At 33.7% G+C, this 27,132-nt stretch overlaps 1 long non-coding RNA gene across 3 annotated transcripts in view; it reads right to left on the bottom strand.

Annotated features, from left to right (window-relative positions):
• LOC118904856 overlaps nt 1-27,132 on the bottom strand; it is a 282,771-nt gene that overhangs the window by 191,101 nt on the left and 64,538 nt on the right. The window contains exon 4 of one of the 3 annotated variants that reach the window (XR_005022106.1): nt 24,204-25,016. The exons of the other annotated variants lie outside the window; for them this stretch is intronic. This is a non-coding gene — a long non-coding RNA (uncharacterized LOC118904856). Of the gene's footprint in view, nt 1-24,203; nt 25,017-27,132 lie in introns of those variants that run through there. 3 annotated transcript variants of the gene reach the window in all.

Below are 27,132 nucleotides of genomic sequence, written 5' to 3'. Positions count from 1 at the left end.
AGGTACACAGAAGGAATACTGCTACACAGAAGGAATACTGCTCTGAGTGAGGGTGGTACAGAAGATTGTAATGGAAGAGCTAGCATTTGACATGGCCTATGATGAGTGGGATAGATTTGAACAGATAAAGAGCAAGAGAAGTGATGAAAAAAATAGAATGAGTAGAAACATTTGGATGAGGCTACATAAATCATTTCTGACTCAAGCAGATAGAGAATGGCAGGAGATAAGGCGGAAAGTATAGGAAAAGTTGGGTAGGGCACAGGGAGATAACACAGAATAATACTCTATTATTTAAAGTTAGGTGGTAAATTCACAAAGGTTTTATCATCATCATTGTGCTTCATAACTTACATATATACCATGTATATTTATTTGTATGTATCAAATATAAAATAAGGTGTTTTAAGTGGGCAAGGGCTGGAGAGGAATGATTGGCATGTCAAATTGCCAAGTGAAGGGAAGGTGCCTACATTTCTGTTTCATGGAAGAAAACTCTTATCCCATGTTTCTGGTACAGCTAGCTCCTCTACTTCTCTGTTAACATTTTGCAGCTGTCCTTGTGGACTTAATAATATGATATAAATTTATTCAGATAACTTATTAATAAAGCTGTAAAAGAAGTGTGTTGTTATATTTTCTACACTTCTCAGAAATTTGAGACTCCTTCTTTACCAATCCCTTACCATATTTCTAGACATTACTGCTTCATCACATGACTGAGTGTAAGATACAGCTCACAACTAAAGTGACCAAAAGTGGATAAAGTGTACAATAGCCTCTACTGGTTTCCTGCTACTTGATTGACATAATGCATTTTTGCTGAGAAGCTGACTTAAAACTCAGCCTGTTTATCAGCATTTTCTTTTGAAAACTTTAACATTTTAACGAATTAAAACATGATGCATAATGATGCATAACCTTTAGTTTCAGAATACTTTTGCATAGAGTTACTCCATAAAAATGAGGAGTTTGCTCAAGATGGAATGAGGGCTCCTCTTGCCCAAGGGGCAAAGTTGGAAGGAAGCTAAATTGTGTTGGAGGGGAGCAGGACTGAGCATGGGGAGAGATGAAGGCAGTCAACATGGTAGAGAGGTCATGCTGAGACCAGCAGTTCTGGATAAAAGTGAAGAGAGAAACTTTAGAGTGGGCCTAGGGCCAATGTTTGGGGAGAGGAAGGAAGAGCACTGGAGAGGCAGTTACAGGAAAGGCCAGAAGAATTTTAAACAAGAAACAGATTTGCACTTAAGCAAAATGTGACCATTTGTACCCCCACTAAGTGAAGGAAATTTGGATATGGAGAACTGATACAGGCCTGCCCTTCCTAAGTGCCTGCAAATTCACTGCAAATTGATACCAGAGCCATTAGAGCCTGGTTGTTAAAATATAACAATAATACCAGTAAAAGTACGAGTAGTGATTATTTACTGAGGTGCTTCTGTGAGCCAGGACTGTGCTAATTGCATTACATAGATGAGCTCCCTTCTTCTTCCAACAACCTGTGAAGCGGGTGTGCTTATCCCCACTTTGTAGATGAGGATAACGAAACCCAGAAGAGTTAAGTAACTTGCCCAAATTCACAGGATTAGTGAGTCCTTAGGGAAGGTGGAAGTTGCCAGAGACTTCAAGAGTTTTCTGTGTATGTTCAGGGCACTCCCCACCACATTCTATCACTTTTACAAAGTCGTCTTCATAATTTTGGCTTGCGTAACTCTTAAAAGAATTCCGAAAACACTTCTATTCCTTGGCACATTTATAAGTTAACATCTGTATTTTTTCAAAGCTTAAATAGTTATAAATGTGGTAATTTCTGATGCAGTTTAAATATAGACATTTTAAAATAAATTTTTTCACTTTAATCTATCCAATGTAACATATATTGCAGCGTTTTAACACCAATCATTGCTCATTTTTAAAAGACATGAGCAAATTTTTTTAAGTTACTATTTTGACCTCTTCCCTTTCTCTCTTTGAACTCATATTTCCATCCCACTTTCCCCCACATAATTTTATTCTATTGTAACATTTCTTTATGCTTAAAATCACTCTAACCTACTTTGCTGTAACATATATTTGAATGTTTTTCATTTAACTTTCTATTACTTCAGGTTGTGAGTTAAAACATTTTTTTTAAGATTTATTTTTTTCAAATATTATAGGTGTACAATTGACCGAAACAATATAAGTATAATCTAAACATTGATAGTTATTATAATAAAAGTACAATTTTATGAGGAATACGTTGTTTAATAATAAAATGGATGGAGATTTCTTCCAACTGGTTGATGCGTTCATGAATAAATATTTCTTGTTGCTAGAGTGAGTAAGGATTCAGTAAAAATAGCGTAAAGAAGAGAAAGTATTTGGCCACTTTAGGGCGTGGCTTGCCAATGGTGTGTTAGTCATTGTTTTTAAGTCTTATATAACACACATCATATTAAATTGATCAAAATCTAACATGAATTGATAAATGAGGAAAAAGTGGTGAGGAGTGACAGTGGACAGAAGACTTTTGCCCATGTTAAGAAAAAATAGTGAAGAAATAGTTTTATCTACAAGTAGGAAATAGTGATGAAGAAAATATAGAATATTATTTTATATTATAATGTTAACTTTTATAAATTATTCATTTAACTTATTTTTCTTACACTTGCAGATTTAATACTGATTCATCAGTAGATCTGAAACATGTTAGCTCCTTTTCCATGAAAAAAATATAACTGAGACACGGATGGCACCTTAATAAAGAAAGAACATTTCCTAGACACTCACTGATATTTAGGACTGTCAACTGTCTTTTTTTTATTTGTCACCATGAAGTTGCTTTTTTTTTAATTCTCTGGGACAATATTCCATGGTGAGATTAGAGATTAGGATGTTTTTCTTTTTAAAGTGGGAAGAATGGTAGATGTGAAAGGAAAGGGAGAAAGCAGAACCCACATGACACCTCTGACTAGAAATTGAGTCCCTAAGACTCTCCAGAGCAATGAATCCCTTGGAAAGTCTTCAGATATCCCAGAAGTACGCATGCCCAAGTTGGAAGGCTGCTGACATATGTTACTAAACATGTTGGGAAAGGAGAGTGGAAAGAATATCAACTTTAGAATCAATCAGATATTGGCTGAAATCCTCCTGTTGCTGCTCATAACTTGTGTGACCTTAAGTACATTACTTAAACTGTGAGTCTCAGGTTTCTAATAGTAAAAATGAAAATCATAATTCTGAACACCCAGGATTGTTGAGAGAATAAATGTGTGTAAATCCCATAAAGTAGTGCCTGGAAAAAACACTCAAGAAATATGAATTTACTTTTAACAAATTTTTTCACTTCTTAACAGAGATAATGGTAGTTAACTTATTCCACAGGATCTATTGAGGATTTTAAAAGGTAACTTCAGATTTGATTTTCTTCCCCACTAAAATGTCAGAAGGTTTTATTTATCAAGAAGTTTGAATATTTAATTCAACAAATAATTATTGAGTGTTTATCATGTGCCAGACACAGTTCTAGGTGCCTGGGTCACAAAAATCAAAAAGACACAGTTCCTGGACTCAAGTAGCTCACAGTTTGGCCACAGAGATGAACATACATGCTAACTATATTATAATGAGTTAACTAGTTACTATATTTAGGATATTTTACTGAACTGTTAAGAGAACAATTTCATTAAAAAGATGAGAAGAGCTACTGAATTTTAATGGTGTGTGCATAAATGGGAAGAAGGAAAGTGGAGACAGAGTATATGGACTACTTAATCAAGAAATTTAAATCAAAATGGAAGAGAATGATGAAATTGGTTGAGCAGAAGTCAGAGTGAAGGGATGTGAAAGATGCTAGTATATTTATAGACCTAGCAAGAGGGACTGGTACCTAAGATAGAGAATCTACAATGCAGAGGCAAAAGTGAAGGTGAATAATGTGTGGTTCCCACAAGTGGTTGGAAACAATGATATTAGAGTAGAGTTGGAAGACAGGAAAGGAAGATAGGTAAGGAAGGCAAAACAGGAAATGTAAATGTTGGTTACTGGCACTGGATTCCTGGTACCAAGTCACAGCTGATACCCATCTCTCAATGAAGAGACATCCTGCTTCTGCCATCCTTATGCCAGATCCATCTGCAACATCACCACTCGAAGTACACTGATTTTGGAAATGAAACTTTAACGATTAACATAAACAAATGATAAAAACAAGTTAATCAAAATAATAAAATTGTCAAAGAACTCTTTATATTGATTTTATTTAGACTTTCTCTGCCCAGTGCAATCCACAGACTAGGATCTTATAGCTTACAATACTTAGGATTCCTCTATCTCTAGTAGAAGTACTTACTTATAGATTGCATATCCCCCACCAACAATTCCTTCTTATGTTTTCTCGCCCAACCACAGCCAAAGATACATGATCCCCAAATCTTAACCCATGTCTTAGTGATTTTCTAGAAGCATAAAAGGGTAAACCTGTTTGGAGTATGTGTGGAGGGTTCTAAGGAAAAAGAAAAGCATAGCCTTTTTTTAAGTACATTATGTTCACTAATTCTGTCCTTAATGCAATAGATCTTAAGAAAGTTACTGATACATTATGCATGAGAAATGGGAGGATAGAGGGTGTGTGGCAATTTTATAGTTCTCTGTAGGAGAAAAAAAATGTTTAAATTATGTGTTTGTAGGCTTAGAATTATACCAGATGTCCAGATGTTATTTTGTTCTTTCTTCATGAAAAATTCTTTTAAAAATCTACCAAAAGTAATCCTTGTCTAGCTGTCTTCCCTAAATGAAACATGTATGCTTGAACCTGGAATAAAAGTTAAATCAGAATTAAATATATATCTAAGTCAAGCTGAGTAGTTTTCAAGTTTGAAAGTACTAACATATGATTTAACAATAATAACCAAAATTACTTCTGTTTAGATGATGATGTCTGGATCTCAAGAAAAATAGAGATAACTTTGTCATTGAATTCTCACTTTGAATGTTATACATTAGTTAAGTATCTAAAGGTAAGCTAAACAGGGAAAAATAAATGTTATATTTAATAATAAAACAATAGTTTGATATTAATCACTGATTACTCTTTAATGTACACTGGGCTACATATTTAATATAAACCATATTATTTAATCCTCCCAACTATCCTGATATATCCCTGTTTTCTATATGGGGAAATGGATTCTTAGAAAATAAAGTGATTTGTATAAAATCAAAGACCTGGTAAGTGGCTGAGCTGAATTTTGAACCCGTGTGGTCTGACTCTAAAGTGCAAGTTCCATCACTTAAGCATTATTTTGTAAAATGTCAGGAGTAAATAACTATAGCTCATGTATAGAACTCACCCACAATATGCACCAAAAAGCAAAATAATAATAATAATAATAATAATAATAATGACATGAAGGTAGCAGCAACCTCTTGATGAACTCTTAGGACCTATTATATGGCTCACGTTATATAAGAACTCAGTAAAAATGTTCTCAGTGTGAGCTATGAAAACACTTTAGGTTGCATTCTGCAACCCAAAATCAGCCAGTTTACAAAGAGCAGCCTAAGATGTGATGTAGCCCTATTAGGTTTCAGTAAATAAAGAGGTCAGGAGGAGATAGTTTCCATATGAGCAAAGAGGATTTGTTTCCTAGAGCATGATGTTAATGCTGTTCTGGGCAGCCTATAGGGTTTTTCACAGACTTTCACAAACTCTGAAGGGAAAAGTGAATTGAATGCCAAAAGACTACTCAGAAATCTCCAAGTTTACAAAGAAGGCCCTTGATTCACATATTCATTGCTACAGTACCTAATATTTGCCAAACACAGTGCTTTGCTAGAAATTGGAACCCTGAGCAGTGTTGGTGGGATTGTAAAATGGCACAGGCATTGTGGAAAACTATCTGGTGGTTCCTCAAAAAATTAAAAATGGAATTACCATTAAATTGAGAGAAATAAAACACTCCATCAGGACGCCCTCATCTTCTGCTCTAGTGGGAGTTAATTGTTACAGGTTTCTGAACAACAGTTTGTTTTTATGACTCAATACAAGTCACTTTGACTTGCTCTGCATTGTGGAAATGAGGGCCTCCAGTAGCTTTGGTGTTTACATTTTGTACTAACCTGGCTCCACCTTAGCCCCTTGTCCATAAATGCGGGGAAGACACTCAATGACCTATACTGGGTAAATTGTTGGCCCTAGCCAATGAACAGTGGCTGCAAGAGAAGAGTTAAATAAGCACATGGAAGGTTCTTTGGGAATCACATGATTAGAAAAGGACGATGCACCATTGCCAAAAGATGCAGCAGGGAGGTGCTGTACAGTCCAAACAATAGGTGTTGGACAGATACAGCAAGTCCCTTTACATGTGTTACCTTTGACACAAGTTTTATAATCCATCATAAGGAGATAATCAAGAATTTTGATAAGTTCCTGCACAGATATTTATCATAAGAAAAAACTGGTTTGTGTACACACATACACACATACAAATTATAGCACAGCCACCTCATAGGAGTGACCTAAACTTTACATTTTTCATAACATTGCTCACCATCAATGGGAAAGAGTGTGACAAAGAGAGACCAAAGCCCGCCCATGAATATTTTCTGGCTCCCGATCTTCACATGTGGGCTCATACAGCCAGATAAGCAAGACTGAAAAGTTGTATACCTCCAGCAATTTAAATGTCTTTAGGAATAATTGACCATATTTTCCCCCAAAGGATATCTCAGAGAAAATGGTAGAATGATAAGAGTAACACCATATTTGGAGATTATGGCAACCAAAATTTCATCACTTTCATGCTTTCCTTCAAGAATATGTTAAGAAAATCAGTTACAAAAGGGCTGTATGTCAAAAATCTTATAAATTAGGAAAAAACCTTGACAAACTAGGAAAATATTTCCAACAAATATTGCAAACCAAGTTAAAAGGTCGTCTACAAATATTTAGGTGTAATATTATGGAGCATACATAGCCATAATAAATTAATAGATAAAGAGGATGTTACAGCACATTTCCCTGTTGAGAAAGAGAGAGAGAGACAGAAAGAGAAAGAGAGACAGAGGCAGACAGAGAGACAGAGAGAGGGATAGCTGTGCCTATAGCTGGGGGAAAAGATTAAAAATTTAAAAAGAAAAAAAACCTTGTGTACTAAACTGTTAACATCTTTCTGGAGGAGGTGTAGAAATGAGATTTCTATGTAGCAAATCAATGGTACTTATAATTTGTTTTAATATATCACAATAAGCATAAACAAAAAACTATTCTTAATACCACTTTCAATGTGTCAGACACTGTTTTAAGGGCTTCACATATATTAACTCATTTAATCTTCATGACTACCCCATAGGGTAAGTCGTGTGATTATCCCATTTACAGGGAGGTTTAGTAATTGCTCAAGATCCTCAGCTGATACCTGGCAGAAGTCTAGACTGTTCTGACTCCGTGATCAAATTCATAACACAGGCTGTTACTCTGAGTGAACTTACAAATCTGTTTCATCATTCTACAGCATGGGAATACGTTTTAAAACAATTTATTGAACATTTTATACTTTGTGTTTTCTGCAAAAAACAAAGCAGTGGTATTTTACCACAGGGAAAGTTCATGCTTAAAGCCATCCACTCTGAGGAGATTATTTCCGTATTATATTTATAAAGAGTCTAAAAAACACAAACTTGTTATTTTGGAAGATTTTTCATTTTTCTAACTTTCTAAATCATGTTTCATATGAAGATAAACCATTATACTCTAGGATTGCTTGGACAAAAGCTTTGAAAGCAGTAAAAACGAAGTATTTTCCTTTACATCTGGGTTTTACATTTCTTGACCATTTTAATATGGTACAGGTTAAAATAAGTTTTTCACTCATGTATGAACATGATCACAGAAGGCTAAAATCTTATAATCTGAATTTTGTTTGTAGTGATGTTCTCACTTATGTCATAAAGAATTACTATTAATAAATCTTAATGATTATATCACTCATTTTCTTATTTGCTACAATGGAATAGGTACTTCAAAAGATACTTCATTTGTATGAAAATATAAAATACATAAGATATTAACCATCCAATATCCAAGAATATCTGTGTGAAGGGAAATAAATAATCTTTTCATAAGTTTATGAAGTTGATTTTGGAGAAATCCTTGTCTGTCCCTCTATGAGACTTTTTTGTGTGAAAACTGTTGTCATGAATGTTGAAATAATGTCAACGAAAGAGTTGAAAGAGATAAAAAGTCAACTGAGAAAAAGACAAAATCCTCAAAATAGATTCAGGTGAAAGAGTGGGATATTTTGATGTAGTCTGCTGAAATGTGGTTTCTTGTGGATAAGAAGCATTTCTTATTCAAGTGTGTAATCTTAGCACCTAAGAGAGCACCTGTCATTGTGCTAGAGAGGTTCATTCATCAACATTTATTTTTGTGTGTGCTTACTGGAGGGTTGTATTAGCACTAAGAAAAGTTAAAGAGTATAGGATGGAAAAAGGAGGAGGTGCTGAGGTAGCTTAAAATAGAGCCTCAATTTAGAGTGAAAAGAAAATCATTCAATTCCCTGCTTTGGTGGAAAGTCACTGCGAGCCTCTGACTCTGTGCTGTGTAGTCTGAATGACCACTGAATAATTGAATTCAAGTATATTCATTGACTTATGATTTCTATTCGTGATATTGAAATCAGATAACCGTTTACATAATAAAATATTCAAATATATTGAAATGCTGTGTGCTATATTCCTTCTTTGTGACATTGTCCTCTCAATATTCTACACTTGGTCTGCTTTGCGAATTTTTTCACAAAAACATAATCCGTTATTTATCTCCATATCTTTGCTACTTGGGCATTCTTTCTCATTTCTCTACATGTGACCTGGACTTCCTCACAGCATTGTACACAAAATTAAGAAATTTTATTTCTTAAAATTCAGATAGAAATTTTTTATTATGTGTCATAGCTTATTTTAACTTAATACATTCTACTCAGATGTATTTACTGTTTATTCAGAACTGTTCCTTGTTTCCTACATCTCTTCTCTCTTGAATTTGCATTTTCTTTCTCCAATTATAACCTTGAGTACTTCTTTTCCCCTCTTCTCTAACTACTCCCCCAACCCTAAATTCCTCTTTATTTCTTAGGATGGTTTAACTATTTACTAGTCCTCTATTAGTTAAGAAAAGCAAATCAACAAGGGCCTCATAGGATTTAGCACACATGTCCATTTGAGCTTGTTTCTAAACAAAGGTTTTTCTCTACTTAAGGAGAATTCAGTGGACAACTCTACAGTTACAATTTTTCCTTTGTTCCTTTTTTTAAAAAAAAAAAACTATTAAATCATAGAATATACTTTATGGTTTTATTTCTTTGAATAATTTAAAATACTCAGAAAAACACTAGGCACATAGGAGAAAATCAATTGATAGATTTGTTGATCAACTGCATTGAATTAAATTCTAGTCAATATCTTCTTTTTCTTAAAACATACAAATTTGAGAATTCAGCCAGTAGTATTTAAATTTCATCTGAACTTTTTCTTAAATGACAGCCTACACAGAAGATGAATATGTAAAAGATAAAGGCGGAATTATTCTGAATGAAGCAGGGGATCCACACCATTACTGTCCACTTTGTCCCCACCCCTTAACCCAAACACCCCTCCTTCACAAGGGTATTTGGGGAAGCTTCATCAATTCCCAGAGCTTTAACAGAACACTTAAACACTGGTCTAGTTCATAATATACCTGAATAATTCCTGGTAAGTGTAAAATCTTTGTGGCTTCTTCATTAACCAATTCTTTAATGGTTTTTCTGTCTGGACTTTTATTAAGGAAAATATGAATAATTACATCTTGAGATTCTAAAACCAAAGGTTAAATGATTCCTCCATATCTGATGAGAAATGAACTTAAAATAATGACTCAAAATGAATCAAAATGAAAGCAACAAATAAAACCAAGAAAATTCTCTTCTCATCCAGTATGTGAGAGTTTTCAAGAGTCAAATAAATAGCCAGCTACATTCCCGAGGAGAAAAATCACCTTTGGTTATAGTTTGGCATAATAAAAACTTGCCACCTAACAATCTCTGCTCATTGACTCCTTAACTAGGAATGTCTGTGTCCTAATCCTATGTGGATACTCATTTTCTCCAAAAGCCGAGTGATGTGTGTCTGCATCAAACACACCCACTCTTCACGCTAAATTTCCATGAAGCAATTCTGTCTGTTTACTCAAAATGCAACCTGACTAAAAAGTTACTCAGGCCTTGAAGATCCTTTGTTAGCTAAAAATCTGATTTCTTCCCTGACAGCTAAAAATGCCTTTCTAAGATTCTAAATATTTATTTTAAAAACTCACTTAACCCCTAAAATAGCAGATTTGCCTTTTATAAATCATGAATGAATGATTTAAAAGCCAAATTTAATTATTTTGTAAAGCAAAGTCCTGCCAAGCTTATATAAACCTTAACTTTAAAATATTGATTTTTACTTTCAATAATATATAACACACTCTAAATAACATTTATTATTTTTTTCCTGATATGTCCATAATGTGATTTAAGTAAGAGTAGGGAGCATTTTATATAACTGGCAAATCTTTTGGTCAACTAGATTTTCAAGCTGAACTTTCTCAATTGTTTGAATAGCCTTTATTATAAGGTGCATTAAATTTGTAAGTAAAGCTAAAATAGATTGAGGAAAATCTCAGATTATTTCTTATTAGACAACATATAATTTCCAAAATACCAAGAGGTACTCTGATGTTCCACCTTTGAAATTCATACTATACTTCTTTTATTGTTTTTTATTGATGTTCATTTGGTTTAAATCTTTATGTGTTGCAGGGAAGAAAAAACTAGCATGTCCGAAGTGAACATGTGACAACATGTAATGGAGCATTTTGAACATTATTTTGGCATTGCTAATAAAAGTCAGGACATACTTCAAAGTATACATCAAGAACTATTACTTATAAACCCAGAGCAAACCAAATGGAAAATAATATTCTCAGCAGTTTAATTTGGATTACATTTATCCATGTTTACTTGCTTCTGTACACTGAGACACACTAATGCTAAAAAAATTAATGTTGGCAAGAGGGGCTATGCTAAAAACTTTTCCTAAGACATTAATTCCCTCTTATCTTTTGGAATGCATAATCTTTAAATTTTACTGACATTGTAAATCAGTCAAAAGTGTTTAGAATGCCAAATGAGTGTATGCTTCATAGTTAAGTGTACGATAATGGAAAAGATGAAAAACATTAATGCACCCCTTTTATTGGTGGGAACACTCATCTAATTACACAGCTCATCAGCCCCTGCCAACTAAAAGGGCAACAGCCAGATGGAGCATCTTGATCTGCAACCTAGTTCTTTATCGGGAATATTCAAAAATATTTTATAAAATTTGGAGGAGGTAAGAGTCAAAGATCAACTATTAAACCACCCAGAAAAATGCACTCTTTCAGCCTTGTTTTTGAAGCAATAATTTCAGTCAGCAAATATGAATAATTTTTTATGACAGACTAATACTGCTCAGGGTTAAACTTCAACTCTAATCTTCTTTGACATTTGCAATAATTTTAAAAAATTTTTAATGTAATTTTATTTATTTTTTTATACAGCAGGTTCTTATTAGGTATCTATTATATACGTATTAGTGTATATATGTCAATTCCAATCTCCCAGTTCATCCCACCACCATACATTTGCAATAATTTTGAGTCTTTCCTGTATGGCTTAGTTTTTAATAAACCCAACACAATCATATAACCAGTGTCACACCCAAAAGGGTAGAGGTCCTCATCACAAAGAGAGAACATAACTCATAAAAGCTTTCAAAATTAAAATAAAAAATAAAATATAATAAAATATCTCTCCTTTATCAGTATCTGCCATTTATCAAGATCCAGGAACAATAAGGCTATAGCCTAACAATGAATAGTCAGCTACTGGTTTTATTAAGAATAATTTTAGTACAGTTCTGGATTAAACTACCAATTTTTCTTCATTAGAGTAAATCTTAGACAGAGTCACTATGGTTTCAATTGTCTGTCTCCTGTTTTTGCTCCTGTAGTTACCAGTTGGTCCTTCTCTTATTTCATGGTTCCTCACCCTCAATATTAGATTGTTTCCTCATTGTGTAAGAAATATCAGTCTAAAGATGTTCAGTAGATATATTTAAATATATATGTTCAGTAGATATATTTAAATAAATAAAGATGTTCAGTACATATATTTAAAATATAATATCTCAAATATGGGTATTTCAATAGGTATTTGTGTTTGTCCTTTCTACTGAACAGCATTACTATGTTCATTTCACATGATGTCAAGTACCTTCTACAAGATGCCACCTTCTCTGTTTCTTTGTACTAGCAAAGTTTTATAAAACATTTTGGGTTAGCAGAACAATGGGAGAAAAAGGAAAATGAAATCATTACTGGATACTATGTACCAGACTAATTATACCATATAACTATTATACTTTACCTCATTTAATTCATAAACTAACTCTCTGAGGTAGATAGTTTTATCCTTACATTAAAATTAAAGACATCAAGCAAGACTTCAAGAAGTAAAGACATGTGCTCAGGTTGTATACTAGTTATTGATGGAGCTAAAGTATGAATGACCTCTGGGTCCCAGCCTGTTTATTTTATAATTTCTAGGCCCCATAAACCCTAAAGAGTTTCCTGTCATTACTAGTGAGACCTTCGTTCTGCAGTTATTCTCTGCTTTATACTATCAAATTTCTTCCTACTTCCCTTTCCTACCTCACTTTATAGAAGCAGTTGACTTGTTCACTTGTGGCTCCATTGGAATTTTCCTGTTTGACTATTTTATTACTGTAATATCAATGATCTTATACAGAAAGGATTCAGTATTGTCTATGCCAAGACAAGAGAGCTTAAAACTGGTGTTTCTCAAGTCATATTTTTGTAGTAATGTTTAATATTGTCTTTAGGAACTGAAAGGAATAGAAGGCATGCGTGTTTATCTTACAAGGCAGCAGCCTTGTGTGCAAATTAACACACAGAGTAATAGCGATCACTGGTCAGAACGCTTAAAGATTAAATAAAATTTGAAGATGGAAGTAAATTCAATAAACTGGAGAGATAAACAGAATGAAATTCAATGAAGGATGTCTGCTTCCACCACTCTTGTTCAACACAGTGCTGGAAGTTCTAGCCAGTCATTAATTCAAGAAAAGGAAATGTAAGTCAGATAATTTGGAAATGAAGAAATAAAACAGTCACCATAGGCTTGTGATATCATTGTCTATGTAAAAAATCCCAAGGAACACACAATACACCTCTTAGAACTAATAAATGAGTTCAGCAAGATTTCAGGATACAAGATAAGCATACAAAACTTAATTGGATTTCTATATAGTAGCAATGAACATGTGGGCACTAAAATTTTAAACACAATACCATTTACAATCATTCAAAAAATTGAATACTTTGGTGTAAATCTAACAAAAATACAGTACTTCAGGTAGCATGCTATCTGAAAACCAAAAAACAAACAAACAAAAAACCCAAAACAGTAATGAACAAAACCAAAGAGGATCTAAACAAATAGAAAGACAACATAACATGTTCACGGTTTGGGAGACTCAAAATAGTTAAAGTTTTAATTCTCTCCAAATTGATATACAGGTTTAGTGTTCTATGTATCAAAATCCCAGCAAGACTTTTTTTTTTAGATAAAGAGAAGATTATTATAAAATTTATATGGAAAGGCAAAGAAATTAGAACAGGTAAAAACTATTTTGAAAAAGAGAATAAAATGGGAAGAATCTGTCTACCCAATTTCAAGACTGGTTATATAGGTATGATAAAAACTATACAGTATTGCCAGAGGGGTAGACACATAGATCAGTGGAACAGAATAGAGAACTCAGAAGTAGTCCAATATGTATATGCTAAACTGCTTTTTGTCAAAGATGCAAAGGCAATCCAATGAAGGAAGGATAACCTTTTCAATAAATGATGCTGGAACAAGCCGACTGCCACTGGCAAAAAAAAAAAAAAAAAAAAAAAAAAATTGACTCAAAATTAACCATGGACACAAATGCAAAATGTTAAACTAAAAGTCTTTTAGAAAAAACTAAGAGAAAATATTTGGAATTGAGGACTAGGCTAAGAATTCTTACTTAGACTTGATGCCAAAAGGACAATTCATAAAAATGAAAACTGATAAATTGGTCTTCATTAAATGAAAAAATATTTGCTCTGTGAAAGACCCTGTTAAGGTTAGGAAAGCTAAGCTACAGAATGGGAGAAAATATTTGCAAACTACATGTCTAATAGGACTATTATCTAGAATATATGAAGAACCCTCAAAACCCAGCAGCTAAAAAATAAATAATCCAAATAGAAATGGACAAAAAATATGAACAGACATTTTATCAAAGAATAAGTTTGGCAAATAAGTACAATAAAAAGTGTTCAATATCATTACCCACTAGGGTAATGCAAATTAAAATTGCAATGAGATATCACTATATACATAGAAAAATGGCTAAAATTTTAAAATACGACAACACCAACTGCTGACAAATATGTGGAGAAACTGAATCACTTGCACATTGCTGTTGGAAATGTAAAATGGTACAGCCACTCTAGAAAACAGGCAATTTCTTTAAAAAGATTTTAACTAAACATACAATTACCAATCAACCTAGCTATTGCATTCCTGGTCATTTATCCCAGAAACCTGCATATGAATGTTCCTGGCAGCTTTATTTGTAATAACCAACAACTAGAAACAGTCCATATACCCTTCAACAGGTGAATGGTTAAAAAGTTATTGTACACAGAACACAGAATACTACTCAGCTATAAAAAGAACAAACTTTTGATATAATGAGTGGGAAAATCCAATTTCAAAAAGTTAAACCCTGTATGATTTCATTTATATGACATTATTGAGATGACAAAATTGTAGATTTAGAGACAAGATTAATGGCTGCAGGGATTAAGTACGAAGAAAGGGGAGAGAAGTGGGTATAGCTGTAAGAGGGCACATGACAGACCCTTTTGGTGACAGAATATTTTGCATCTTGATTTGAAATCTTGTGAGAAACTGAAGATATTACAGTAGGCTCCTGTGATGCTTCTTCCCACTCCTTAAGGTCACAGGAAACATGTTTCCCAATTATTAGATGCCTTAGGTAATTCATAAAAGGAGTAAAACCAGAGCATTTTATTGATAACATTTTAAGGATTTGAATATGAGTAATGAATTCTTTTCCTGTGTAGGATGATCTATAAAGAAGTGTTTCTGATAGATACATGGGGATTGATCTAAAATTTCTGCTATGTAATTAGAATATGGGGTAGATTTACAAGAGGAATGGATTATTTCTAATACCATAAATAAAACTAATCTTTATGATGAGGTTAGAAGACTTGGTTAAGATTTCAGCATTCAAGTTTTATTGACTACATCAGAACATAAAAAGTAGTTAAATCACTATTTCATCATGATGGATTGAAGGTTAGTCCTGCATCGATTAATTCTATTGTAAAATGTCCCAGAACCTGAGTAAAATCAGGCCTTATTCTTTGTTATAAAATTTTCTAGGTATATTTTTAAACTTTTACAAATTGCTCACTTTACCAAAGGGTTAAGAAAGTGACCTCATTTATTTGAGTTAAATTTGATGTCATTCAGCTTAACTTCTATTTCCATGTATGATGATTTATAGGACAGTACTAAATATGCACATTAGTACTCCCTTCCAAAAAGGCAAAAAAAGTTTTGGCACTGTGATTTTGAAGAAACCCAAGCTTAATCAAATCTCTTCACTGATTCATGTTTAGAAACATTATGTGTAAAATCAAGATATATCTTAAATAGATTATATGCAATTAATTTAAAGGTATTTATCAGGATGTAAAATAAAAATCTCAAGAACTGGGGAACTTGAATCTACTAAGTAATTACTCAGAGATCAAAGGCATATCAAATTTTTCTATTTTTTGTTTTATTTTGAATATTAGAACAAAAATTTGGCATGATTGGAAAAAAAGGCATGTCACATCATTTCTTGCAAAAGCCATCATAACTGTTTTATTAGGAAGGGGGATTGAATAAAAATTTCAGGTTCTAGTAAACTACCTACTATCATTTTTAAAAGACTATATTTCTCTTGGGCTGATTATTTTGATGAAATATTTATGTAATTTCCCCAAGTTCACTTTTTCAATTTCTTTAAAATCTTTGTGGAAATTCACCATCCCAAGAAACATTTACCTAAAAGGTAGCCCTGGTGTTTGAAAATAATAAAATTATAGTGTAAATTTGAAATGCAAGTCTAGATATTTTCTTCAAATAAATTCAAAGGACAAGTAATTTTGCAGTAGATACATTTGAGCAAAATATCATTATCACTTCTACTATTGGTACTCAAAGTAGTTCACCCTTTTAATGAACTTGGCTTTCTCCTTTACTTCAAGATCTTGGTGGTCTTAAGCAACCAAATGGATCTGGCCTTGTTACCTAAAGCAAGATGGACTGTACTGGGAATTATTAGGGCCCTTCAAAGCCTACCCAACATGCTGGGCCAAACAAGAGCAAAGGAAGAGGGTAGACACAGCTGTGGATGCTAAGTATAGGATCCAAAGTCCAGTCTGGTAACCTTGGTGACCAGGAATCAAGTAGCAGTTTGCAGTCTGGGCAAGTGAGCAAGATAGAGGTGGTAGTTGTTCCAATAGGTAAGAAAACTATAGTGATGGAGAACTTAATTGTGGTAGAGGGGATACATCTCCTAAGTCTAAGCAGGCTGTAAAATGTTGACTTCAGGGAAGTCTATCAAAAAGTAACAAGACTTTAGTCATTTAGCTGAGGTTCTGGAGCTGAGCAGTAACATCATGCAACATTCATTTTAATAGGGAACACTGGATGCCAGCAAGACCAGTTTAGGAAACTACTGCAATCACCCAGCTAAAAAGATGATGCTGGCTTGAATCAGCAAGGTGACAATGGGCATGTGAGTAATGGTCAAATTCTGTATGTATTTTCACAGTAAGCCCCGTAGGATTTGCTGATAAAGTAGTTGTGGGATATGGGAGACAGAAAGGCATTATAGCTATTCCCTGGGGGTCTAAACAACATGGAAAATAAAATTATCATTAACATCTGTAAGCATATAATATATCTTGACTTTTGAAACTTAAAGTAGGTACTTTTGAAAGTTAAAGAGGATGCTATTAATAATTATGCTGAGAAATAGGTAAAACAGGTATATAGATATCCTACCATTTAATGAGTCGGAAAGATTATAGGAGGAGTTTGATTGGAGGTGGCGCAGTTGGAATAAGGAACTAAGTTTTGGATATACTGAGGTTAATAGGCCTATGAAATATTAAGGAGCGATTGCATATAGGTCATGGGACATGTTTCTGAGTTCAGAAAGAGTTCTGCACTGGAGATAAAAACTTTAGTGTCATCAGTATATTTAATGTCTTGAGACTGGATGTGAGCAAAAGGGAATTAGTACAGCTACCTAAGCGAAGAGGCCAAAGGACTGAGCCTTGCTTGAGCCACTCTAAAACAAAAGCCAGCCCCCCCCACAACCCTCCCAAAAAAAGTGGGAAGAAATTTGACCTATTTAAGGATATATTTCTGCCTCATGTACATATAACCCGTAAGAATATACCTCTAACTAGTTTTCAAAAGTTAATACCTGAATTTTTCTAATACTAAAGTATTGGTTGCCTTTTCAAATATATAAGGAAATAATGAACCTTAAACCACTTCTTGAAATCTAATCAAATTCTATTTATTCACATAGCTAAAGACATTCCTACCTTCTGTTAAACAGTATTATTACAATACTCTCATAAACCTTCTACTAATGCCCCACAAATGGATTTTTAAATAGAATACATCACAGTCTGTATCCTGATTCAACTCATGCTAAATGTTATAATCACTAATAGAAGGCTGCCAAACCTAAGGTCCCATGGGAGGTGTTAAGAAACAGAATGAGCCTTTGTAAAATTATTTGTACAAAATTCACCAGAACAATGTTGAGACGGATCACTAGCCAGAATATGGATGATATCATCATCCATCAAGCAACTTCTTAGTAAAGCAAAAATAGAAGTCTTTTGGCACAAAATTAAAGACTATATATTGAACTGAAAAAGATCAACAAAAGAATAATAAAGGCTTTAAATTTAAATGCCCATCCTTAAAAACTTCCCTCAAAAATTTTTCTTTGTTTAACTTACTTTTATGACTGAGAGTGTTACTTCCATTAAAAATCTATCAGATTTTTATTCCTTTGTCCTGTGATAAAAAGAACATTTCACAACAGATGAGGGAAAAGCTAAACTGAAAGCATTTAAAATTTAATTTTGAAGGAGTTGGGAGAGACTCATTTTTCCCAAGGTCCCTAGCGTCCAAATGTTTTTATAAAATGTATACAATTAAAAAAAAAAACACTACCTTTAAACTTGAGAAATTTTTATAGCAAATCTGAGAAAAAGAGAGGAGTTTCAATCTAAGACCAAATTGCTTTCAAAATATTTTGTTTTAAATACTTGAAAGACAGCGTGTCCAAAATAAAGAACAAAGTTGCCATCTTCAATCTCAAAGTAACAGCTATTCCCAGTATTTCTACCTTTATCAGTAAACTTCTCTGCTCCAGTTTTCTAGTTTAAAATATTAAACTATCTTTCATTTCTTTTTATTTTTCATCATTCTTTATCTAACAGAATACTGTTTTTTGAAAATATTTCTTCAAGTGCAACTCTGTGTAAGAAACTTTATTTTAAATATTGTGTTCTTTTTTCATTGATCCCAGAGAGCCATGTCTTTAAGACTGTTAGGGGAAAGCCCATCAAGGGTTTTTTAAGAGGTATAAACTGCTAGTTATAAAATAAATAAGCTACAAGGATATATTATAAAGCACATGGAATATAGTCAATATTTTATAATAACTATAAATGGAGTATAACCTTTAAAACTCACCATGTTGTATACCTGAAACATACAATATTGTAAATCAACTGTATCTCAATAAAAAAAAAAAAAAATAATCAAGGCCAAAAAATCAAAACAAAAACAAAAATGTTCTTTCTCAGTGACCCAGTAATTCTACTTCCAATAATATATTCTAAAGAATGATTTTAATAGTGTCAAAACTTAACATAAAAGAATGTTTATAATAGTGAAAACATGGAGTCAGCATAAATGTACAATAATGAAATAAAGAAATTATTAAATATTATGTAGCCATTAATATTTTGAACACTACTTAATTATAATGGAAAAATGTTCATGATACCATGTGAATTGATATAAATTATATGAAAAAAATATAAATTAAAAATTGCCATTAGCAATGAGCAAAACATACAAAAGCCTCACCCATATGGAGCTTATATTCCACTTGGGGAGACAATAAACAAATCAGCAAATTATAGTAGATTGGAAAGAATAGCTTCTGAAAAGAAAAATAAAGAAGGACAAGGGATATTGAGTGTTGGAAAGAGGGAGCAATTTTAACAGGGTGTTCTGGAAAGGGTTCATGGAGAGGTTAGTATGTAAACCAATATCTGAAAAAGGTGAGAGAGAAGCCATGAGGACACCTGGCAGAGGAGATTCTTGGTAAAAGAAACAGCTAATAAAAGGATCCAGAGTTATGAGAAACAGAGAGGAGGCTAGTGTGGCTGGATCAGAGGGAGTGAGGAGAGATTAGCCTGAGATGAGCTTAGAAAATAATGGTGGCCAGAATGAGTAGAACTTTGTAGGAACTTTAAAGAACTTTGGTTTATATTCTGAGTGTGACGAGGAGGCACCAAAAGATTCTGTGCAAACAATGGCAAGATCTGATTAACTTGTGACTACTATGTTGAGGGCAGTCTATAGGGCTCAAGGATGGAAGCCAAGAGACCAGTAATCTAAGAGAGATGTGATGATGGGGCTCAGAACAGGGTGAGATTAATAGAGGTGGTGAGAAGTGGCACAATTCTATGCTGAGAGAAGAGCCTGAGAGTAAAGTCAACTGGATTTAACAACTGACCATGTGGATGTGACAAAAAGTGTGGAGCCATTAACTGAGATGGGAATGATTGTGGGTGAAGCAGATTTGGGGGTAAGATCCGGTTCAGTTGTGGACATATTAAGTTTGAGATGTCTGTTAGATATTTCAAGGGAAGGTATGGAAGGAGCCTGAAGTTTAGGGAAAGAGATAATTAAAAGCATGAGGAAAGATGGAGAAGAGAGTTGAGAGCTAAATCTTGAGGAGTCTCCAATATGAAGAGGTCTCTGGGAAGCAGAGGAAATACTTCTAGAATTTTTATTTGGTTCTTTTCCAAACGAGCCTATTTTTCTTCATAGTTTGCTATTGTTCTCTTTATGTTTTGTTCCTTATTCTGGTACTTAATCATTGTAAACATACATTTTTATATTATCTTTCACTGTTTTCCTAAGAGCAGAAGTTCTTGATACTCTTTAACTCTACCATGGGAGAGCTCTTCCAAAATGGGTGGTGTATTTGCTTCTTCCAAGTGGCCCAAACAAATATTAATTTTTTAAGTTTCTCTTTTGGGGGTCCCAAACCTCAAATTCATGGAGAAGATAACTCAGGGACTTTATTTTCCTCAGGGGTGGCCCCTAACCCTGAGCCCAGACTGAAACAAATGTTTCCTGTGCAGTTGTTTTGTTTTATTTTTAAATTTTCTGTTAATATGAAAACTTTTGAGAAACTAAGTTTTTTTTTCCCAGCTTTATCGAGGTATAATGGACAAAAACTGTTTATATTTAAGGTATACAATGTAAGGTTTTATATACACATATATTGTGAAATGATTACCACAATCAAATCAATTAACATGCCCACATACCCATCACCTCACATAGTTACTATTCTGTGTGCGTGTGGTAAGAGCACTTGAGATCTACTCTTTTAGCAAATTTCAAGTATATACTACCTTGTTATTAACTATAGTCACTATGTTGTACATAAGTTCTCTAGAAGTTATTAATCTTATTCTAAATGTTTGTTCCCTTTGGCCGGCATCTCCCCCACCCCACACCAGCCCTTGGTAACTAGAATTCTACCGTCTGGTTCTATGAGTTCAACTTCTTTAGATTCCACATGTAAGTGAGATTATATGGTGCTTGTCTTTCTCTATTTGGCTTATTTCACTTAGCATAATGTCCTCCAGGTTCATCCATATTGTCTCAAATGAAAGGATTTCCTTCTTTTTAAAGGCTGAATAACATTTCATTATATATATATGTATATTATATATATATCTCACATCACATTTTCTGTATTCATACATCTGTCATCAGACACTTAGGTTGTTTTTGTTATCTTGGTTAACGTGAATGAACATGGGAGTTCAAGATAGTGATTTTATTTCCTTTGAATATATAGCCAGAAGTAGGATTGCTAGATCATACAGTAGTTGTATTTTTAATTTCTTGAGTCACTTCCATACTCTTTTCCATAATGCCTATACCAATTTACGATCCCACGAACAGTATATAAAGTTCCCATTTCTCCACATCCTTGCCAACATTTGTTATTTTTTACTTTTTCATAATAGCCACCCTAACAAGCTTGAGGTGATATCTCATTGTGGTTTTAATTTGCATTTCCCTAAAGATTAATAATGTTGAGCATGTTTTCATATATCTGTTGGCAATTTGTATGTTTTGTTAGAAAATTATCTGTTCAAGTCTTTTGCCTACTCTATAATCAGTTTATTTGGTTTTTTGCTATTGAGCCCCTTATATATTTTGGATATTAACCCTTTATTGGCTATATGGTTTGCAAATATTTCTCCCATTCTGTAGTTTGTCTTTTCATTTTGTTAACTGTTTCATTTGCTGTGCAGAAATATGTAAATAATCTAGGCTTTAATAGATGATTTCTATTCAAATCTCCCTTCTCTTAAAGATTCAAGGCCCTCTTCAGTCCTCGCATGGACACTAAACCCAAACCCACATCAATAGCATCTCCCCCTACTTCAGGGCAGCAGCAGGTGAATATCTCTGAGTGGTGGAGGACAGGGGGTTGTAAGTGATACTTCATTTCTTCCTTTTTGTAACTCTATATACTGTTTTCTACAATAAAAATAAATTTTTATTATTGTAAGAAAAATAAAGCAAATATGAGTTTGTAAGTGTTCCCTGCTAATGAGATACCGACAATATACATGTTTTACTCTATATGACACAGAACTATCCATATGTGTGAAAAAATAAAGGATGTATTTTCTGTTTAGGTCAGAGTTGGAATGTGCATATGGCTTGTCCTCAGTGGTACAGGAAAGTCACTGGGGCCTTTAAAGGAATCTAAAGCATATTTCAAATTTACCTTTCTACTCAGCTGTCTGAATAATAAATTATGTGCGATTTTATTTCAGCATGGTGCCAAATATCTTAATAACAATGGAATATTTCTTAGTCATCTGAATTTTTGGTGTATATGACACAAACTTGCAGATTTTTAAAAAAGAGCTGTGTTGACTGTATTTTTTAATCTGCCTGTTGAATGCAGTCATAATATGAACCGCCTACAAAGAACATTTCCTTTCTTCCATTTCATTTTTTAAGGTGTCTCAGAAAATTTATTAGATAAAGAGATGGAAATAAAGAAGGCTATTATAGGAATGTTTTCACTTAAGGAGTTTTTCCTCGTTGATATATATTTCTGTGTAAAATTGCGGGGGGGGAGGTCTTTCCTCTCTGTCAAATCTTTGATCCTAACAAAAAGAAACATTCCAGATGAAGGCAATGAAATGCTTTTATGAAGTTCTCTCTTTTTGAGGACGGTTAAGTGTTGAAAAGTTGTCCCTTCATTTTACCTGTGCTTGAATCTTCATATGGTTTGCTTCACATTTACCAAAATGAAAATTCAGATAAATAGAACCAATGTAATAAGTTGCGTAATTTGAATATATAATAAAATGAATTTTCAAATTGCTACATTCAGAAATGCAGCTACAGCGAAATAAGAATTTCTTTCCAGAGGGGAGAAGGAGAAGAATGGAGAAGAAGAGAAGCTTGCAGAGGCTGTATTTACACAGGCAAAATAAAGTAGAAAGTTAAGATACTCTCTGGGGAGACAGGTCTCTCTGAACTGGTATCTCAGACATGCAACTTCTTCCTTCCCCCTCCAACCACTTCCCTGCCCTTTTTCCTTTCTAATCATCTCTTTCATTTCAGGGACATGTCAAAGATGATTTTCATGCAGAGATGCCAAAATCCATTTTTACAGTTTCCAAAGAGGCTTCAACAGAATCATGTGAATTTTTTTAATTCTCCACTACATTTTTTCTATCTAGACTTAGAGAAAGGGTGGGAAAGTTTGTCCTTCAGCTTCTGTCATCAAATGACAAGTTCTATTCTTTTCAGAAAAGACTAGTCTGCTGGGAGTTCATTCTACTAGATGTGTAGAAAAGTCTAGAAAGATAGGTTTAGATGTTCTCAATTCTCCCAAGATTTTTTAAAAAGTACTTTAACTTCCTGAAGTACTGCAGACAGGGAAGGAGGTGGTATGATTCAAAATACTCTTGCCAGAGATATTCTCGAAGGACCAGGGATGCTTACAACTACAGATAGTATAAGATATCAGCCCATCACATTCTTGTCTTCTTCTTTTGGGTCCCCTCTACCAGCAGCATTAGTACAGAGAAGGCTTTCAGAATTTCTTAAAAAGTAACACACATGAAAGTTTCCAACTGAACCTGATCTGTTACTCATCTGCTCCTGGGTTTGCTTTCCTTTGGAATCATAATTTTAAAAAAACAGAATTTCTTAGTAATACTAATGTAACCCTGTAATTAAGAAGTGCATAAAAGGAGTTAAATTTCCATTTTCCCTATTTATGCTGTGCTTTCCAGGAAAGAGACCTGGCATTTGGAGGCGGGGGCAAAGGGAGGATGGACAATGTTTCATTCGTGCATCAGTAACTGATTTTGAAAGTTCTTCAGTAAAAAATTGCTTTCGGCTTCCACAATAAATAAAATTACACTTAGGTATTTAAATACACTCCCTATTAAGATACGAAGAAGGCAAAAATTTCTTGCCAGTTTCTGGTTGACAATCTCTATTGTTCTTATGTAAATTCCAGATATGCTTTAAGAAAGGGGCTTGGTAGTGGGGACTGTTAAGACATTTCTTTAAATAAAGCACTTTAGAGACTTACATTTCTAAAGATTTAATTAAAACATAGAGGGAAAATTAACTGCTAGAATTGACAAATTATAGGAGGTGAATTAGTGGGAAGATATCACGTATTTATACACAACTTCTTCCTAACAGGCTTAAGATTCATTAAAAATGTTTAATTCTGATTCCATGTAAAGTAAGAGGTATGCATTACATTTTACAGATTAGAGTCCAAAATTCTAAAGCAAAGAGAGATTGAATAACTTGATAAAGGTCACTGGAAAGTTCTTCACACCAGGGAAACTGACACATGAGCTCTCTGGCAGTCCACACAGTTTGGTATTCATTAGATTATATATGATTAATTTTGATATGGACAAATCTTGAACTCATACTATATGGAAACAATTAATAGACTTGACCGTAAATGTTCACAGAGTAAGAAAAATAGCCTTCTGTTAGACAAACATGGTAGTGGCTATGTGGGCGTGCTACTGATTTCACCAACACACTCTTCCCCGAAATATTGCATCACCATTCTGGAACACATGCTGCTGCCCTCTTTAATTATGTGTTTGGATGGCAAGCTACTTCCTGGAATTAGAGAAGTAGCAGTTCAGCATCTAGCCTCTGAATTGAACCAGATGACCTTATGTTATAAAGGAATGGTAAAATAGGAGCTGACCACAGGCCTGTCTGCTGGATCCAAAGCTATATTTGTGGGCAGCAGTGCTGGATACTGTTGGGAAGTTTGTCCTTCTTATAATCATCTTTTCAAAAGTCAAAAAGTAGAAGAGGAAAGAGGAAATTAGAGGCATGGAGTTGATGATGTTGATTATTGAAACTGACCATTTTATCTTTGGAAATTCTTCAAACTAAAATCCGGGCCTGGTGATAAGCAAAGATAAGAGAGGAAAGATGAGTCCCCAGAGAGATTCATAAAATGCAGATTATTCAGACACTTCTATTGATGTCAGTCTAATCAAGAATGCAATTTATCAATTATGTAAATTTTAAACTGTACTAGTTAAATACATTCTAATAGCATGCACCTGTGTCCCATGTTGGAGTCTTAATATTAAATTAAATTGTAACCATATTGTTTTTTATTTTGTGCCAACATAACTGAATCTCACAGCAATGCAGTAGGAAATTATTAATACAATCAAAAGTCATTAATATGGCATAGAGTTAGCTTTCTTGTCAAGTTTGATATAGAGTTTCTGTATTTTTCCAAAACCAGTTTCAGCCCAACTTCCCTTAATGGTTTTGAGAATACAAACAGAGCAAGTTGAAATGGTATGTTGCCTCCAACTCTATTCCCACAGGTGGATTTAAGTTAGTGCTACACAGTCCAAATTGTTAAAGAATTGGCAACTCTAATATTGCAGTCTGAAGTTCATTCCAGCAATTCTAAGAGGGAGCAACACAGCACAATTTTTTTTTGGAATGTGTATCACTTTACTAATGTTTCAAATGTTTATGTGTAGAAGGATCTTATATAATCCTTTCATCTAATAGATAAGGAAGCTGAGTGCCAGACAGGTTGTTTGATTTGTCCAAGGACACACAATTAATAGCCAGAGTAACAGAGCCAAGAACTCCAGTTTCTTGGCTGATAGTGAGGTTTGGTAATGGGATGCTTCATATAGTTGCCATTTCACTTTTTGATATGCTTAGCTGTGGTCATGATTTTTTTCCCCCAGTTTAACTATTATAAAGTTCATCTCACAGTTCTCAGTGGCAAGTAGAGAAGGGGCGTGGACTTTGGATATACTGGGATAGAAAAATTGACAGGCTTGAAACAGAGAAGAGGACTAGACAGGCAGTCTCAGAAAACTTGGGATCTTGTCTTTGTTTCAGATCTTTCTAATAGCTATGGACTGTAGTTTTCTTCAACTCCTTGAATTTATTTTTTCCTTTAGAAAATAAGAACCACATCCTTTTCCCTGTCCACCCCAAAGAGTGGTCTGAAGTCTGAAATTCAACTATTTAGATAATAATATTTTATAAAGTGCAAAGCACCTCAAATGTAGGCCATCATTATCACAGAGTGCCACTCAACTTTCTGAAGATCTCCAAATTGGATTCTTCAGTGGTGAGAAATAATATCTCCAGTACAGAGGGACACTTACTATCAAGCCATTGTTTAGAAGAAGCAACCATGATCGAAAACTCTCCTGTCTAAGAGTTTCAAGAATCAGAGTGGCTAACACACCAAGAGCAGGACTTTCAGGCAAGCAGATCTTTTCACAAACAGAGAAAATTTTACCCTTTTCAGCCTAGATTGAAGTGTTGAGATAATTGCTATTATTCACTTGACTGTCACTTTCCAAAGTAGTTAAGGCAATTATATCTGATGACATTTATTACCTGAGAGAAAAATATGTGGTGGTACTTATTATAAAAAATATTGTTTGAGTCTCAAGCATTACTACATAGGAAACTTTTTTCTAATGTAATATTTTAAAATAGTATTTATTTTATGTTCTTAGGCTCTACTGTGTTGTATAAATAAAAAACATCTATGTTTAAAATCCTTTGGAGGGAATAATAGCTTTCAGTTTTTATTCTACCTGGAATTCTGTACCTTTCCCTGATATAATATTTTATATTATGAAGGCATTTTGAAGGTCTGGAATCAGATTTAGAATCCGTGTATCTCTACCAGATGAGTCCTTTTTAGAAGGACTGACTGACAAAATTAATTTTAACAAACAAAAAAGAAAGGAAGGAAGGAAGGAAGGAAGGAAGGAAGGAAGGAAGGAAGAAAGAAAGAAAGAAAGAAGAAGAAAAAGAAGAAAGAAAGAATAAGAAAAAGGAAAGAAAGAAAGAAAAAGAAAGAAAGAAAAGAAAAAGAAAGAAAGAAGAAAGAAGAAAAGAAAGAAAGGAAAGAAAGAAAGAAAGAAGAAAGAAAGAAAGAAAAAAAAGAAAGAAAGAAAGAAAGAAGAAAGAAAAAGGAAGAAAGGAAAGAAAAGAAAAGAAAGGAAGGAAGGAAGGAAGG

This window comes from Balaenoptera musculus, chromosome 12, assembly GCF_009873245.2.
Source record: "Balaenoptera musculus isolate JJ_BM4_2016_0621 chromosome 12, mBalMus1.pri.v3, whole genome shotgun sequence".
NCBI classification, from domain to species: Eukaryota; Metazoa; Chordata; class Mammalia; order Artiodactyla; family Balaenopteridae; genus Balaenoptera; species Balaenoptera musculus.
The sequence above is the reverse complement of the archived record's forward strand: the minus strand, read 5'-3'. Positions and strand labels throughout refer to the sequence as shown.